Source organism: Canis lupus, chromosome 8 (genome assembly GCF_003254725.2).
Source record: "Canis lupus dingo isolate Sandy chromosome 8, ASM325472v2, whole genome shotgun sequence".
Classification (NCBI taxonomy): Eukaryota; Metazoa; Chordata; class Mammalia; order Carnivora; family Canidae; genus Canis; species Canis lupus.
In genome coordinates this window covers 69875658-69894049 of record NC_064250.1, presented here as the reverse complement: position 1 = coordinate 69894049, position 18392 = coordinate 69875658, and positions in this window count along the sequence as shown.

Genomic DNA, 18392 nt, shown 5'->3' with positions numbered 1-18392 from the left:
GTCAGAGCTCGCCTCCCACCACTGCCCTCCTGATTCTTCCTGGTGGCAGCATTAACACCTGGCCCACTGTGTCCCTGCCACCAGTTAGAGGGCTCAGTGCCGGTCGTGGGCCTGCCTGGTGCCAACTGTCTTGTTTGGAGGTAGACGCTGAGATGGATTTGGAGTGCAAGATAGTTATCTGGGTGGACACCCATGAAAAAAGGAGGGAAAAGAAGTGGGTTTGGACAGAGGAGGGAGTTGGCTGGGAGGCTGGACAGAGCCTCTACCTGCTCAGTCCCTACAGGTGTGGGGTCCTCTCTTTGCAGACAGCACTACTGCATCCTTGTCACATCCCTGGGCCTAGGTGTCCATCGTCAGAAGATGGTGCAAACCTCAGCTTTGCACTGTCTTAGGCACCCCTCCACCTAACCCAAATTGGTTTTGTCTTTGATGTTCTCAATCTGGAAAAGTTAACTGTGGGAATGTTCGGTCTTCCTGCAGAGTGTGGAAAGCGGTGCCCGGAGACTGAGATCTGGATGCTGGGACACAGGTCCCTTGGGGATGGGATATTGGCTTTTCTGAAGGCCTTGTTTGTGGGTTCTGGCCTCTGTGACCCCTGATGTAGCCTCAACGAGGCTGATCTGAGGCTAACTCCCTTCCCATGGTCCATCACTGCCTCTTACCTGAACCCCAACAGCTGGGTCGTTTCCAGGACACGGTGCTTCCTCTCCAGGCTGCATTCAATGCCTCCTCTAGTGACCCTGGGGTCCTGAGGGGAAAGCGAGCTGGTTTGGTTCCAGGGTCTTCATGACCCACCCCTGACCCTCCCACACTCCTGATCCCTTTTCTGTGCAAACTTGGGCAAGCCCAGGACTCTCTTCTTGGGTCTCTGCAGTGTCATCTGTAAACTGAGGCTAATAGTGCCTCTCTTGCTAAGAAAATGCATGGAAAGTATCAACATAATTCCCACTCCTGGTGCCAGAGCTGCAAGATCCCCTCTTAAAGGAGAAAAGGGATGCAAGTATTTGCATGAGAAAGTGGTTTGCATGGGAAATGAGAGACTTCCCTCTTTACCTTGAAGCTGGAAGAGGCTACACAGTGCAGGGTCCCTGCTTTTGGCGAGGGACAGGGCCAGATGGGAGCTGGCCCCACTTTAGGGTCTCACTGCTCTGGGTTAAGCACTGCGAGAGCCTTAAAATGCACCCTCCACCCTCATCAGGCCTGGGTGCTGTGCTCAGAGAAATGGCGAATGACCCAGGGAAGGCTGGCAGGCAGCCACTGGGTGCTGTCCTAGCTGCAGGGCTGGCTCACCCAGGGGCCTTACGCAAGTTCCTTCCAAACCTGGCCCTCTGTTCCTCATTTTCTCTGACTTGGGAACCTGGGGCCTCAGGAGAGAGGATTGGAGGCACTGGACTAGGCCCTTAGCCTTCACAAACTTGGATCTCCTTGTTTGTAAAATGGGGATAAGAAAGGACCTGCCTTCTATGGTGTGTCGATTAGATGAGGTGGTGCTCGTGCCTGGCTCCCTGGCAGCTCTCAGATGTTGGCTGGTATGATCATGACTCCTGTTATGATTGCATGTGTCACCTTTGCAAGTTAGGCCAGTGTCAGTGGGGATATTTGACGCATGGCTGCCCCGGCCTCCTGCAGACTGGTGCAGCCCCTCTGTAGAGATGCGGGGCGATGAGCCACATGCCCCCCACCCCCGCCACCTGCACAATGATCCGCTCCTGGAAATATCCTGAGCCACCCCACACGGGGCAGTTACCAGGATGTCCATCTCAGAGGTGTGGGTGAGGGCAGGGAGTGGGGAGGTGAGAGGTGGGGACACACCCCACGGAGACCAAGCAGCGGCTGGAACCAAACAGACACAGCAACACAGATGGATCTTGAAAACACCGAGCTGGATGGAAAATGTAAGAGAAGCATGTGAGCTACTACAGAGAGCTGTTTATGTAAATTGAAATGACATGCAGACAAAACATAGAGAACCAGTCTGCACGAGCACATGCAATCAAAACGGGGCTCACCGAGCGTCCGGGCAGGGCTGCCCTTTGTACCGGCAGGGAGGAGAGGCCTGGAGAAGACGCCAAGGGCCGTGCACGGACCAGTGAGTAGCGTGTGCTGTGAGTAGCGTGTGCTCACTCAACCTTCTGCAGCTGAGTGTGATAGAGAAACGAAGGGTGTGGGGGAGACAGAAAAAGTAGAAAGGAAAGGAGAAAAGGAGAGGAAGGGAGGGAGGAAGACAAGTGCCCAGCAACTGTGCGGTGTCAGGGCTGGAAGGGGTTCCGGCCCAGGTGTGAGGTGGGGCAGGAGCCGAGGCGCCCCAGAGAGCCCCAGGGCTGTCCTGCCCATGACACTGCCCAGCACAGCCGGGAGAGGTCATCAACTTGGCTTTCTATGACAATGATGTCCCTCCGTGTGCCCCCTGCCCCGAGGGACGGGGATTTTTATTGGGATGGCTGCCCCCATTCTACAGAAGAGGAAGCGGAGGCCTGGGGTGGGCGGGGTGACCCAAGGCTCCACATCCGTAGGGGCGGGAGGGCGAAGGCGCTCTGTCCCCGCGGCTGACTCACCAGTGACGTGGCTTGCCCCCGGCCGCAGAGCTGGCAAGGCTTGCACGCACCCGGGCCAGCTCTGCTGCCTCCAAATCCTGTCGCGCCCCCTCGGAGCTGCGAGCATTCAGCTGAATCTAAGCAACCAGCCCGCCCGGCAAAGCCCCGACAGCACACGCATGTTTTTCTCCGCTGCTCACTGTACAGGGTCAATGGGCATTGGCTGCAGCCCCACGAGGCTGCGGAGCCTCGGGCCTCTGGCACCTGCTAAGGGCAAGTCGGCTGCGTGGAACCGTCTCAGCAGCGAGGGCTTTGATCATGTCAGCGTTCGTGGAAAACAGCAAATCCCCAGGACCTAAGGCAGCCACGCTATGAGCCCAGCACCCCAGGCTAGGAAATCCCTACGGATTCCTTGGAACCCCACTGACGCCCCTGCCTCCTGCCTCGAGCCCCTCCAGGCCTGTTTTCTGAGCTCCCGTGGCCTGCCAGGAAGTGCCCAAGGTTGCCATCGGGGTACGGAGGTCCCTGCACTGGCCCGGATCGCCAGGCTGCCACCCCATCTGCCCCCAGCCGCCCTGCCCCCTCGCAGGGCCCAGGCCAGTGGTTCCTAGAGGGGGCCCGGGCAGGCCCTCCCAGCCCTCCTCGCCCTCGGGCCACTGCTCTGGCTGTTCAGGGTTGCTTTAGGGATCCACGCAGACAGTTACCCTCAAGCAGAACTGGCCGCTGTGGTCAGGGGCCTCATTCCCCTGTCCCTGCAGCATGGTGCAGGCCGGTGAAGACCTGCCACCACTTGGACACAGGATGACTTCCTGGGGGATGGGGAGACCCTTCCCTGGCTGAACTTGTTTCAGACATGTCTACAGCTGAAGAGGACAAGTCCGCCTGGGTCCTTCCAGGGCCGGGGTGGCTTGGGTACAGTGAGCAGAGAAGCTTTGGCGACACCAGCATGGGGCGGGCTGGTGGGATCTGGGCATTGAGCGGAGCCCCTCAAGGCGCAGCCTGAAACAGAGCTTTGGGTGCAGGGAGGGCTTTATTTGGGAGGTGGCCTAGGGGTGTGAGTGGAGCTGGGGGCTGATATGGGAGGGAGGGGAGTCCCCACCTCGAGTGCCGGTTGCTCAGGCCCACAAGATGCTCCAGAAAGCTGTGATGATGTCTTAGGATCCTGTGCAACCCTCCACCGCAGCAAGGGGGAGTGTTCGCGGCTGTGTCCTGTGGTCAGAGGTCGCCCATGGGGTGCTAAGTGCCCTGCACTTTGAGTTGACACACGTAATACAGAATGGGTTTCCCAGGAGAAAGTCCAGGGTGGGAGCAGGAAGAGAGACTGGGGGGGGGGGCCCACAGATGAGGCCCCCTCAGGTGGCCCCAATGCGGGTGAGCTATGGCTGTGCGGGGCTGGTGACCACAGTTGTGGCTGGAATAAGAAGGGACGCAAGGGGCTCTCAGATGTTGCCCAAGATGGGTTCCATGCTGCAGGTCCCATGCTGCTTTATTTATTAGAAAACAAAAACCAACTAGCTCCATAATAGAAAATTTGGAAAACGTACGCACTATAAAAAAGGAGATGAGGATTATCTGCAATTGCTCTCACCAGAGAGAGAGAGCCACAGCTGATGCTGTGCTTCCTTTCACTCTTTCTCCTCCGCATCTGTAGGCTGCACACATCAGCACACGTGTGTGTGGAGCTGGACCATATGGAGCTGGAGCACGGATTTCATGCAACTTGGTTTCTCCTTTGATATTAATTCCCACTTCTGGTTCCGCTTTCTCTTTGCCGTGGGTGCTCAGTTCTTTGATGTCCTGGGCACCTCTTGGGCATCCATCAACACCAGGCTCCTGCCCGAGACCTTCCCCGCCGGCGGGCCCTGAAGAGACATGATTATTGTTTACCACTAGGGAGGCTGTCCTGCTGCTGGTTTACGGGTCTGCCCCTCCGCCCCACTGGACCGTAAGCTCGCGGGGCTTGTCAACACCCCAACACCCCAACAGCCCAGTCGCGACGCTGTAACAAATATGAGAAGATGTATGAAAAGTGTCAGGAATAACTCTGCACAGAGTGGGTGCCAGAGCTCTCAGCTCCCCCCTTGAGGGAGGAAAAGGATGCCATCATTTGTATGGGGCAAAGTGGGTTCATGTATTGTCTGACAGTGCCCAGCACAGACCTTGGCATACAACAGGTAGTCAGAAATGCCTATCGACTGGGAAAGCGTAGCCATAATGTATCAGAGACCTTCGTGCAAACAACACAAACACAACTTAGACTAGTTTAAGGAAAAAAAAAGTCTTCCTAAAGTGAGAAGTCAGGTCTCTGTGCAGCTCTGGCTTCAGGAACAGCCGAATCCAGGAGTTTAACCAGTGTCATTGGGACTGAGCTTCTCTCTCTGTCTCTTTCCTGCTCGCCTTTCTTGGCTTTCTGCACAAAAGGGACAAAAAGGCTTCAGACTATATTTTTGTCACAATTTACGGTTACAGCTAAAGTTGACCAACCTCCCGAGGGTCCACAGAGCAAACCTCCAGCAAGTTTGCAGGGCCCGGCCTGGGTCATGGGCCTTGTCTCGCCGTGGCTGGGACCAGCCCCCTCGAGCCACACTGCATGCTGTCCTACAGAAGGAGCGGTGGGGTGCTGGGGAACATGAAAACCTTGTTCACTTCCAACTGCTCAGTTAAAACGTGGAGTGTAGGACACAGATTATTAGGACGGGGTAGAAGCAAATTTCTCAGGTTTCCTTAATGGCGACCCCTGAAGCCATCCTCCCTTCCATGAAGTGCATCCATCTAACATCCCAATATCCCAACATCCCAACAATATTCCAACATCCCAACAACATCCCCCAAACACCGTAACACCCCAACAACATCCCAACATCCTAACACCCCAACAATCCCAACAATATTCCAAAACCCCAAAACCCCAATATTCCAACATCCCAACAACATCCCAACATCCCAACAACATCGCAACATCCCAACAATATCCCAACATCCCAACACCTCAACACCCCAACATCCCGACATCTCAACAACATCCCAACCCCTCAAACCCCAACACCCTCAAACCCCAACATCTCAACATCCCAACCCACCAGCAAGTGACTGGCTTGGGAAAGTCACACGACCCCGCCCTGCTGGGGCTTCTGGGAAATTCCCTCCCCTACCGGGAGGGAGGTGCCCTGCAGGGGCGGAGTGGGGCAGCCCCATCCCCTCAGCCTCCCCCTGCTCCGGCTCCCCGGCAGGAAACCCGCTTGCCGCGGAGTCAGCCAGGACTCCAGGCAGAAACCGCTCTAATTGATACCAGCTGTCATGTTTTCCGTGGCACCGAACAGAGCTGAGACTTATGTTTCACAATTTACTAGCTGAGTTCATGAGCTTTTGACAGCTCTGTCTCATTTCCGGAAGTGATAAAAATGTTTCTCCTCTGGGAACGGGGGCTGCACGTGCGCCCCACCCGGCAACCTGGGCGAGGAAGGGCTGGAGGGAGTTTTGCTGCACAGATGGGGTCCCCAGGATGTGTAAAGCGTATTTATGTGGAAGGAATCCCATTTCCTTAGGACTCTCCTAGGGTTTCACAGCCAAACTCAGAGGACCTAATGGAGCTGCAACCCACTCTTCTCCAGGGGAGACCAAGAGACCGGGTGACCTCTGAGTGCTTGGGTAGAGGAGGGTTACCATATTGGGCTTGTTAATGATTTCAGTCCCAGGGCCGAGCCCAGAGCACAGGGTCCCTGATCTATTTGTTGAGCTGATGGTCTTCCCCACTGCAGCCAACTGGATGGTTGACTTGGCGGGGGCGGAGGGGCTGGGCAGGTGTGGGTGGATGCATGGGTCGTGGGTGGCTGGGTGGTGGATTTTTGGATGGTGGGACAGATGGGTGGAGCTTCCTGAGTCAGGCTATTTGATTTGAGAAGCATGTTTCCAGACCTGGTTCTGACTCTTCCAAAGACGCCCAGTATTTTTGCCTCTGGGTCAGGAAGGCATGTCCCTCACTCACACTCTGAGCTCTGGCGACTCTGAAAGAGGGCCCGGTGAGGATTCAGGGCCCAGTAACCTCACCCAGATACTCCCCAGGCTCTGTTCCAGAAGGCCAGGGACGGGGAAAGAATAGGGAGGGTGCAGAGCCTGAACGGATTTGCCCCCTGCCCATTCAGGCCCAAGCTCCCAATTCCGGGAATAAGTTCTCTCCGGAGTAAGTTCTGGAATAGGGAACAGAAATCAGGGAGTTGTTTGTGAAGTCCAGGACTGAAAATATAGATAGAGTCTGGGACAGAGCTGACAAAAGTTGCAGGCAAGATATTTGGAATGGCAAAGTGGACTCCCTGGTTATGACACTAGGAGATGTGGCTCCAGGGTTCCCAGGGCCTTAGCATGACACAACCCTGGGGGTGCCCTTCCCACTGTGCTCTATGCGGATGGCTCCCTTGGGGCCATGCAGAGCATCATTGGAGCATCTGGAGGTGGCCCTTGGCCCCTGCAGAGGGGACCTTCCCGTCCTGTTCCTCCTTGGAGGAAGCTGAGCATGGAAGTCTGGGGCTGCATGTGTGTGCCCCCGGGTCTCTGTAGACTCTCTTGTGTGTGCACACCTGCCTGTGTTGCCTGTGGTTGCATGTATCTGCACGTAGCGTGTGCGTGTCTCTGTGTGTGGCTGGGAGGAGACGCGCGAGCATGGGTGCTGTGCGTGCTTGCTGAGCCGCGGGAGTCCTGGGAACACGGTGGCCTCACTCTTCAGCAGCCTCTGCTCTGCTCTGCACAGAAACTGCCTTCGGGCTCTGAACTCCCCGCCCCACATCTACTTATATCTAAATAAGCAGAGTTCTCTGCTTGCCGTGGGCAGCCGGGAGATGTTTCTGAACTTCTTGGAAACAAGAAGCCACACTGTACACAGCCAAGAGCCACCCAGGCCCTGGAGGAGGGCTGTTCGGGATAGAGGATGGGGCTGGGGCTGTGGACTACCCCAAGTCTGGGGAGGAGCACGGCCGCCCCTGGCTCCGGAAGCCTTTGGTGACAATTCCAGCGCTGTCAGCTCTGGTAGGGACCAGGTTCCCCCACAATGGGGTGGTGGGTCCAGGGCCTCTGACTGGTGCCCCCTTGGGTCCTGGGGACCCTCCATCCTCAGGGACTCTACAGATCCCACCACCCTCTAGTCCACAGTTCTCTGGGAGCTCTGGCTCTCCCTGACTCAGTCTCCCGAGACCGCTGGGTAGCAGCTGGCCACACAGACCTCCATGCAGATTCCAGACACCTGCCACAGACTCTCTCGAACCGCTCCACTTGCCTTCCCCAACCATGGCCAGCATGAGCCTTCTAGTGGGTGCTACTAAAACCCCATGTCGGGGTTGGAGCATCTTGCTAAGAGGCCAAGGCGGGCCTTCCTCCATGGTAGGAGCGGGTGACCGGCAGTGAGCCCTTGGCTACGTGAGCCGTGTACCACCTTAGCAGGTAGGTGCCACTTCTGATCTGAGTTTTCAGAGGAGAAATCAAAGCACAGAGAGGCTAAGTCACTTGTCTGAGGCCACATAGCCACAAGCAGGGGAGCAGAGACCCGTTTTCCAGGATCTGGTCTCTGAACAACCCAGATAAACCTCCCATCTCCTGCCCCACCAAAAATGTGCACCTTCCCATGCACCGCAGCTCCCCTTGTCGCCTTCCCTGTTCCTTCCAGGCCTCCGAGAAGTGGCCCCTGACTGTCCTGTGCGGCGTAGCCGTCCTGCACTGGCTTCCCTGGGCTCCAGGTGAAGACGGTGCCCAGCAAGGCTGAGGGAGCCTTCCACACGTTCTCCAGCGCGACATTGCTGGAGCGGACACCCGGCCCCGGGCACAGGCTCCCAGGGGACGTGGGCAGTTACGAATGAAATGAGTCAACCGGACCGAGAACCCTTCACAGACAAGAGCTGTACCCTGGAAGGCAGGGCTTTGTGTCCACCCCACGTCCTTGACGTTGGCACTCTGCCGTTATTTATCTAATCAGACCCTCCCCTCCTGGCTGCAGGACCCAGGGCCCGGGGGCCCCAGGAGCTCCCGGGCTGCTCTGTATCAACAGGTGGTACGTTTCTCTACGAAGACAGAGTGTGGACATGGAAACGGTTGGGATGTAAAGAAAAACCCTTGATCCCTCCGCAGGCAAGGAGAGAGAACCAGCTGCTGGCGACTGGGTGGCCCTGTCTCTCCGCCCAGATGAGGGGTATCCCCTGTAGGACGGGGGGCTTAGATGAATTTCCCTCCAAGCGCTCTTCTGCTCAGGCATCCAAAGACTATAACTCTCGGAATTATTTGCTGATACCTGCCGGCTGCTTTTCCTTCTCAAGTGGCCTGTTCGAGCTCTGAAAGAATGAAAGACAAAAAAAAAAAAAAAAAAAAAAAAAAAAAACCACCCTCTGTAAATGATTTATTTTCTAGATATGTCCTGGCCATTGCAAACACTCTGCCATCCGGGAGCTTTCAGACCTGGGCTGTATTGTTCACGTTGGGTCTCTCTGAGGAGATTGAGATTTATTCAGAGGGGAGGGGACCGTGTGGGTGACAATCCTGGTGGTGCAACAGCGATGCCAGCTGGTACCTGCCCCGTGCTTGGTGTCCACACGCTGTCACACGCACCTAACTTTGTCAACCCCATCGATCCTCAAAGTAATCCCAAAAGGTAGGTGCTGCTATTATTATTCTCTTTCACAAATACAATCATTTTTTTCCCAAATAAGGTGCATATATCTATTTTATAAGTAGAAAAATTATTTGTACAAACTGAGGCACAGGGAGGCAGCGACTCACCCTTGGTGACGCAGTTAGTAGGTGGCAGGACGAAGATGCCACCGGGGCAGAGTGGCCCAGAGGCTGTGTGCTCGGTGACCGCGTTCCTTCCCTCGGCGGGGAGAGCTGGGCTTGCATGTTGCACGGCCCTGAGTTCAAATCTGCCCTCTGCAGCCTCTGGGCCGTGGGAGCCCCAGACTCTGCGTCTGGAAGCCCCACTGCAGGGGCAGCAGTGGGGTTGCTCCGAGATCTGTGGTGCTCCTCTCAAGCTTGGAGTGACTCGATTACCTCCAAACCACGGACAGGTGTGCCGAGACGGGGCTCTAGGGGCTGCCCCACCGAGGCGCCCTGGGCAACGGGCTGTCGAACTGAGAGTGTGTGTTTGTAGCTGCCCGGCTGGGTGGGAGGTGGGGCAGAGGGACAGGGGTGCAGGGGGCTCCAGGAGCTGCGGTCTCCCCTCTGGGGTCTAGGTTCTGGGTAGGAATGTCAGCCACAGGCTGTCTGCACGCCCCTGGCATAGATGGGAACAGTGAGTCAGAGAGGGAGAGAGCTCGTCACGCTGGCACCAAGGGCCACAAACGTCGAGAGGCCAGCTCAGCCCCTCCTTAGGAATGGCGAGGTCTAGAAATCCTGCTACCGGCCCCCCGTCACCAAGTTCTTGGGCTTTTATGGCCACTTGTACATCTATCCTCACATACCCATTGGGGCAGATGGTACCGCCCCCATGTCACAGGGGAGGTAAACTGAGGTCTGGGGAAATTGTTACATCTCGTGCCTGCCCTTTCCATTCAGAGCTGACACAGAGCTCCCCAAAGCTGGCGGTCTGGTTTCACTCTGTCCCCTGCCCGCTGTCGTCCCCACCGCATGCCCAGTGCCTGGCACCCAGCTGGAGGCTTGAGCCCCAGAAGCCTTTCCCCTTGGGCAGATCCTGGGTGGGCTTCAATCGCACGTGGCAGAGGCTGAAGCAGTGGAAGCTCACAGGGCAGCTCTTGGCTCAGGGACCCCACCGGGCTCAGAGACGTGGTTTGAAACGTGTCTTTACACAAATCTGTGGGCAATACAACCTGCGTGCTGGGCAGCGGGGCCGTGGCGCAGACCGGTCTGGGTTGGCGTGGTGGGTGGTCTTGGAGCGATCTCAGGACCCTATCTGGGGGGCCCAGTGATTAGGGTGACTCCGCTCCGAGTGCCTCTTCCTTTGGCTCATCTGAGGGCGGGGCTGTAGAAACAAGACCCATGGACAGTGGGTTTGGGGAAAGTGACACACGCTCTGGAAAGGAAGCGCCAGCCCTCAGGGGTTGCAGCTCTTGGACTCGGTTGAGACGTCCCGCTACGTGAGGCACGAGGCACGGTAGTGAATGCGGCTGAGCCCGCTCTTGGCAGCCCCACGGGCGGGGCGGGATCCTGGCTCTGCCTCTTGCTAGCGGGAACCCGGAACCGTAACCTCCCGAGCTTCAGCCTCCCCGTCTGCAAAATGGGGATTGCAAGGGGATCTTCTTCAGAACGTGTTGTGGGGTTTCGTCTAGGGAGCCCCCGGGAAGCAGTACTTAGCAGAAGGCTCTTGCAGGGTGAGCCCCCCTTTGCCCAGCTGCTCCAACCCCAGCCGTCCCACCCCTTGGAGCAGGGGACCCCTCAGAGGTGCCCTCCCATGTGACTGATGTGGCTGCATCAGAGCCGGGAGTGGCCTCCAAGACCCCAGGACTTCTTTCTCCTCTTTAGGGAGGTGGAGCGGGCTGGGACAGGGTGAAGGCTCTCTGTTGTTCCTGTTAAATTGTGAAATATTTCAGACCAATGGAGAATTACGGAGAGCAATATAACCATGACCATGGCCACTGCTCAGATGCAATGCAGAGCGGCATTGATTTTTTATTTTTTTTTAATTATTTATTTTAGGAGGAGGCAGAGGGAGAGGGAGAGAGAGAGAATGCCAAGCAGATTCCACGCTGAGCGCAGAGCCCAGCTTGGGGCTTGATCTCACAACGCTGAGATCACGACCTAAGCCAAAATCAAGAATTGGATGCTCATCCGACTGAGCCACCCAGGAGCCCCTGATTTTTTATTTTTAAACATTAAATAGACATTAGATATGGCTGGAACTTCCTTGTCCTCCTTCAAAACTCACCCCCTCCTCTCCCAGAGGAAACACCCTTCGGAGGCCGGTCTCCCACATGTTTATGTTTTCCCTCTGTGTGTGCACGTCCGTCCATCTATTTTCACAATCTGCGCACTCTCACACACACAGTGTCAGTTTGCACGCGTCCTTCTGCCACTTGGTTTTCCCACTCCACATAATTTTCCTTTATTGAGGCAAATTCACATAACATAAAATTAACCATTTAAAAGTGTACATGGGGGCGACAACTGTGCTGCACAGCCACCACCTCTGTCTGGTTCTAGATCATATTCATTGTCTCCGAAGGAGGCCCCTTACCCGTTAGCCGTCACCGCCCGCTCCCCCTCCGGCAACCAATCGGATTTCTGTCTCTGGATGTACCTCTTCTGGCATTTCGTACAAACGGAGTCACGCAGAGCATCCGCATTGTGTTTCCGAGCTTGGCCCTAGCCAGATGTGTGGATCTGGTCCATTCATTCTAGCTGCCCCGAGGGTCCCCTGCTCCATGATTCACCCACCTGCACCCCTCCTGTGGGCCTTGATGGTGCTTCACCGGCAGGGGGGACCTCACTGTGCTCCTGGGAGGCCACCGGTCCAGGAGTTCTTTCCTATGGCTGCACAATGGATCACCCAGAACAAGGACTGAAACTACTGGTTTTTTTGTTTATTTGTTTTGTAACATTTTATTTATTTGAGAGTGAGAGATTGTGCACAAGCAGTGGGGAGCGGCAGATTGAGAAGGAGAAGCAGACTCCCTGCTGAGCAGGGAACCGGATGCGGGGCTCGATCCCGGGACCCTGAGATCATGACCTGAGCTGAAGGCAGATGCTTCACCAACTGAGCCACCCAGGAGCCCAGAAACACCACTTTTATTGTTCTGGGGGTTGGGTGGGCTTCTGGGGGTTGGGTGGGCTTTGCCGGGCAGTCTTTCTGCTGGTCATGCTTAGCATCTATCCTGCAGTCAGATAGTGGCTAGTGCAGGATGTTCAGGGGACACTGGGATGGATGGCCAGGCCTCTCTCTCTTTCCAGTGGGGTCTCCTGCCCCTTATGTGGTGTCTCTAGACCCCAAAAGCACGAAAGAAGAAGCTGCCAGGCCTTCCTCAGGCCTGGACCCAGATGCCCAGACTGTCCCTTTTGGTGGTTACAGGCAGGGACGGGCTGGCCCAGAGCCAGAGTAGGAGGGGCCCCAGCAGGAGTGGTCCTTGGGGTCAGCTCCGAGGACCCGCCCCCCAGTGGGCTATGGGGCTCAAGGTGGCTTCCCTGAGCCACAGGTATGAGTTTGGGCAGCTTCCAGTGATGCTTCCAGTCCTCCAAAACTCTCAGATCCATCCGGCCCTCCCCAAGGGGCAGAGTGTCCACTCCTGCTCCCCCATATCTGTGCCAGCCCCGGGGTGAAGTGGTGTGGCATGGCTGTGTCCTCGATTGCCAGTGAAGTGTAACCAGTTCCTGTAGCAACTTGTGGTGACAGCCCCCCCCCCCCCAAGATCATTTCCCATCTCGGGGTTTTTAGCTTCACATCTGCAAAGTCCCTTTTGCCATGTAAAGTGACACTGTCAGGGTCTGGGGATTCAGATCGTGGACCTCATTGGGGGCCACTATTCGGCCCCACAGAGGCGGGTGGCTTCCTGTGTGCTTTGCTGTCCTCCCTTCCGCTCTGGGCAGCTGCTGACCATCGTCCTCCTGCTTGCAGAAGTTCACTGTCTGAGCTCCTCTGTGTGCAACAAATATGCTTCTGGTCTGCTCTGTCCTTTTGCAACAACCCATGTGCCAGCAGGAAATAACCAGCACCCTCACCTTGAGGATGTGGGGAGAAATTAAGAAGGGGCATTTGCCAAGGTGCGGAGGGACAGGAAGGGGTGATGCGATACCCCAGGCTGGCTACCCGGGAGCCATCGCCTCCCCGAGGCCCTTGAGAGAGGAGAGGACAATCACTGGGTGCTGGAGAAGAGCCCCAAGAAGAGTGGGCTCTTAGAAGCACAGCCCCCCGGAGGTAACCACAGGGGTCTGGGAACAGTCTCCTGCCCTTGGCCTCTACTCCCCAACCCCCCCACCCCCCTACCCCCTGCCCCAGGCTCCTGCCAGGCCTCCCATCAGTCAGACCCAGCCCACAGAGCCCGGAGAAGAGCTGCAGAGTCCGGACAGGTGTGCGACGGGTCTGGAGGGACAGGTGTGACTACCAGGATGCGAGTCTCAACTGTTTAGCATCTTTGCTTACAGAGAAGATTTTAATTTTGTCATATAGCACTATCTCCTTTATGTTTGTCTTTTTTATTTTATTTTATTTTATTTAAAGATTTTTATTTATTTATTCATGAGATGCACACACAGAGAGAGGCAGAGACACAGGCAGCGGGAGAAGCAGGCCCCATGTGGGACTCAATCCCAGGACCCTGGGACCACTCCCTGAGCTAAAGGCGGACCCTCAACCACTGAGCCACCCAGGTGTCCCTGTTTTTTCTTTTTTAAATAGGAAAATTTTCCCATCTTAAGAACATAGAGCTGTTCTTTTTTTTTTAATTGCATGTGTGTGTGCATGTATATACATTTTTAATTGTGGTAACACACATACAACATAAAGCTTACTATCTTAACCACTGTAAACACTGCTGTTCAACCATCCCCTCATCCATCTCCAGAACTTTTCATTTCCTTGAGCAAAAACCCTGTTCCCGTACAACAACTAGCTCTCATCCCCTCGCCCTCCTCCCATTACCGCCTCTCTGCTCCCCTTTCTGCTCTATGGATTTGACCTCTCCTGGCACCTCATCCAAGGGGAATCACACAGGATTTACTCTTTTGTTAAAAAATATTTTATTTATTTATTCAGGAGAGACACACAGAGAGAAGCAGAGATACAGGCAGAGGGAGAAGTGGGCTCCCTGTGGGGATCCCAATGTGGGACTCGATCCCGGGACCCCGGGATCACGCCCTGAGCCCACGGCAGAAGCTCAACCACTGAGCCGCCCGGGTGCCCCACACAGGATTTATTCTATTGTGACTTCCTTATCTCCCTTCACATAAAGTCCTCATGGTGTAGCAAGTGTCAGAATTTTTCTTCTTTTTAAAGGCTGAGTAATAGTAGTCCATTGTATGGATCGACCACATTTTATTTATCCATGGACACTTGGATTGCTTCTACCTTTTGGCTCCTATGAAGAGTGCTGCTATGCATATGGGTCTTAAAATATGTATTTAAGACCCTCTTTTCTATTCTTTTGAGTAGATACCCAGAAGTAGAATTGGTGGATCAAATTTTACATAATTTTGGGGGGCACCCCACACTGTTTTCCACAGCAGCTGCACCATTTTACATTCCCACCAGCAGCGCAGGAGGGCTCCAACTTCTCTGCATCCTCTCTACATCCAACACTTGTTATTTTCAGCTTTTTTTTTTTTTGTTTGTTTGATAGTAGCCATCCTGATGGGTGTGAGGTGGTATCTCATTGTGGCATAAAGTACTCTTTTACATATTCTTCTAAAAGTTGTAACAGTTTGCATTCCAGTGCAAGTCTTTATCCCACTGGCAATTTAGTCTTCTGTGTTGTGTGTGACAGGGATACAATGTAATTTCCTCCCCACTGGTGCTTGGGCTCACTGATTGCTGACACCCCTTCATTATATATGGTGTGCTGACTCGGGCATGAGTGTCTCTCTGGGTTCTCTGCTCGGTCCTGGGGTCTGTTTGTCTTTCCTGGGCCATTCCTTTGCTTTTTTATTATTACTTTGCAAATGACTCTGCTCCCCTACCCTGGCTGTGATGGGATGTTTTTTTCCAAATGTAGCCCACTCCCTCTGTGTGACTTTGGCACATCTTCCATCAAATGGTGGGAGTCTGTGTCCCCTCCTCTCCAGCAGACGGACTTCTGTGACTACCTGGACAAACAGACTTTGCAGAGTGATGCTATATAACCTCCTAAGTCATAAGAGTGCCATGCATTTCTGCTTTACTCTCTTGGGATGCATGCTTTTGGAGCCCAGCTCATATAATACGAAGCCCAGGTGACAAGGAGGGACCCCACATAGGTATTTCAGCCTCAGTTTCAGGAAGTTCCCAGTTGGCAGCTGGTCATTGTCACCAGAAATGTGAATAAGGAAGCTTTTGAGTTGTCCTGGCCTTAGCTCCCAACTGGCTGCAACGGCCTGAAAGACCCTGGGTGAGTCCACTGAGCAGAGCCCGCTCAGCCTTCAGAGCTGCGAGCGGTGATGGGAATGCTATTGTTTCAAGCCACTAGGTGTTGGGGGTGACCCTATGGAAGAGTGAGAGAGCAATAAATAGTGAGCATTTTTTGCTGTTCAGAATTGATTTGTTGATTATTACCACCCAAAACTGTTTATTATTGTTCTCTCCTAACCCGAGTGCGCCCTCCATCTGGGCAGGACTTTGCGGGTTCTGTTCCTGTGGAGCAGGAATCATGGCTCCTTTCAGGCCTGGAATAAATATTTGCCGAAGGAATGAATGGATGCACAACGTGTCCTCCAATTCTTTCTTATCCAATAATTCATGTGACCAATCCTGGTCCTTCTCTTTCACGTGGATGCTGGGAGAAGCTCCAGGACCCCTGCTGGGTTTACAGACAAATCTGGGAAGAATAGCAACATGCAAACTCTTGCACCCAATACTTTTCTGGAGGTGAACCTTCCCTGGGACCCCAGTGCATTGCCTATAAGATGGGGCTGTGTGGTTTCTGGTTCCGCACTGTCTGCGGAGGAGGGTGTCCCCACCCCAGGCTGCTGTGTGGGATGGAGTGCAAACACAGGTGGGGGTGGGTCGGAGAGGGCCTGAGTGCTTTCTCTGGGAAAGGGATCATGGGGATTCAAGAGTGCAGGCAGCCCTACAGCAGTGTGATCGGGTCCAGCATAGAGGGTAGGGGTAGGGGTGGGGGTGAGGGTGGGGGGCGGAAGCTCAGGCCCCAGAGGGCAGGGCTGTGGCCCGACCAGGGCTGGAGCCCAGTTCCTTCCTTCAGGTGATCCAGTCACCGCTTTGTACAGCCACCCTGGAAGGAGGCTTGTCCCCTCCCCTCTCTGCTTCTTGCCTCTCCCCAGGGCCTTCAGGGTAAAGCGTCAGCTCCACATAAGGCCTTCTAGCCTCACCTCTCATCCCTGCCTGCCCCCTCCTGGGCCCCATGGACTTGACTGCCGTTGCCCAAACCTGCCAGGATGTTCTTGCTGCCAAGACTCCACACACGTCATTCTTTCCACCCCTGAGGCTCTTCCCACCTGAGCTTCCAGTCCTCCGTGATACACCTCTACCAGGAAGCCCACCCTCGGGTTACCCAGATCCCGGGCTTCCTGCATTGGTGGTTTCTGTCTCTCCAATGAGCTCTGTTGCTCTGTTAGGATGGGACCTTTGTATGGATACAGGCCTGGTGGGTATCAGGGGCTCAGTGAGGTTCTGGAGAGTGAAGTCATGTACGTCTCATACACGCTCACACACTCACTTGCATGCAAACACACACCTGCACTGCATCTCATGAGCTGTGCTGTTCCTTGGCCTTTATACATGTACCTTCCTCTTCCTGGCACCTTCTACCCTTCTCCCTGTGCCCTGCCTCTGCCTCTGGCCAAGCCTGCCTGTGCCAGCACAGTCCTAGGGCACTGTGGTGGTGAGCATCTTCACAGCCCCTGGCCCAGGCAAGCAAATGGCCATCAAGGGGTTGGCCACCCTATAAGCAGTGAAGTACAGTGGGAAGAGCCAAGGGCATGGCTTTGGAGGCCGGAGGGGTGTGTCCTGGGGACATTGGCTAACACCGCTGAGCTTCACTCTCCTCCCAGAGAACTGAGAGCAACCGTAGTGTGGCCCCCCCTCTGCTGATGGAAGGAGCTGACCCCACTCCCCAGACCCACAGCCGGTGTGTGCCTGAGTGTGTGAATGAGTGGGCTGCATGCAGGTCTGGACTGATGATCGGGGAGGCTTCCTGGGTGTGCATCCTGGGCCTCTGTCCAGTGCCCCTCACTTGAAGGAGTGCACACTTGATTTAATGCTCTCCTGTCACTGCCCTGGAATTCTGAATGATTTTTGTGTCTGCACTGTGTTTTGTAGGTGAAGTTGGACGGGGCACTGGAGGACGTGCGTGAGCGGAGGAGGTAGGGTGGTGTGCGTGGCCCTGTTCTCTGCAGGTCTTCACACGTACCATCCGTGATGCCCCACGAGCACGGATGTCAGTGAACCCGCAACACATGGAAGCTCCATGAGACTCAGAGCGATTCAAGGTACCTGTGTGTGGGAGGTGTGAGCCCTGTGCCCCCAGAGGGGTGGCACAGTGGAAAGAGAGAGATGGGGCACCTCGTGGCCCCGTTTCTTGCTGTGCCTCCTTTCTCATCAGCAAACTGATGGCCACGAGCGTTGGTAAAGTGTGCCCTGGCAAGAAGTGAGCTGAAATCAGATGAGTCAACTTTGTGTAGCATCTGCTGTGCTCGGGCAAGGATGAGGGGCACACATGAGCACAAGCCATGCGAGGCAAGCTGTAATGTCAGAGGTTCCACGTGCAGGCTCAATGCTCTTTTACCTGCATTTAAAACAGGAGAGGCGAATGGTAAAACCCGTGCTCCTGATTCGTGGTGGCTGATTTTAGGCGTCCACTTGGCCGGGCTATGGGGTGCCCCGCTATTTGGTCACACATTATTCTGGGCGTGTCTGTGAGGGTGTTTCTAGCTGAGATGAACGTTTGCATCAGTAGACTGCGTGGAGCAGATCGCCCTGCCTGGTGTGGGTGGGCCTCCTCTCATCAGTTGAGGGCCTGGATAGGACAAAAGGTTGAGGAAGGGAGAGTTTGATCTCTTGGTCCGACTGCGTCGGGGCTGGGCCATTGGTCTTCTGCCTTCAAACTCAGGCCTGGACCGGAACTGACCTTAACAACTCTCCTGGGTCTCTGTCCCCCGACGGCAAATCCCAGACTTCTCAGCTCCCATAATCACGTGAACCGATTCCTTAAAGTAAGTCTCTCCCTATATCTTACTGGCTCTGTTTCTCTGGAGACCCCAGGCTAATACATAATTTAAAATGTTACATAA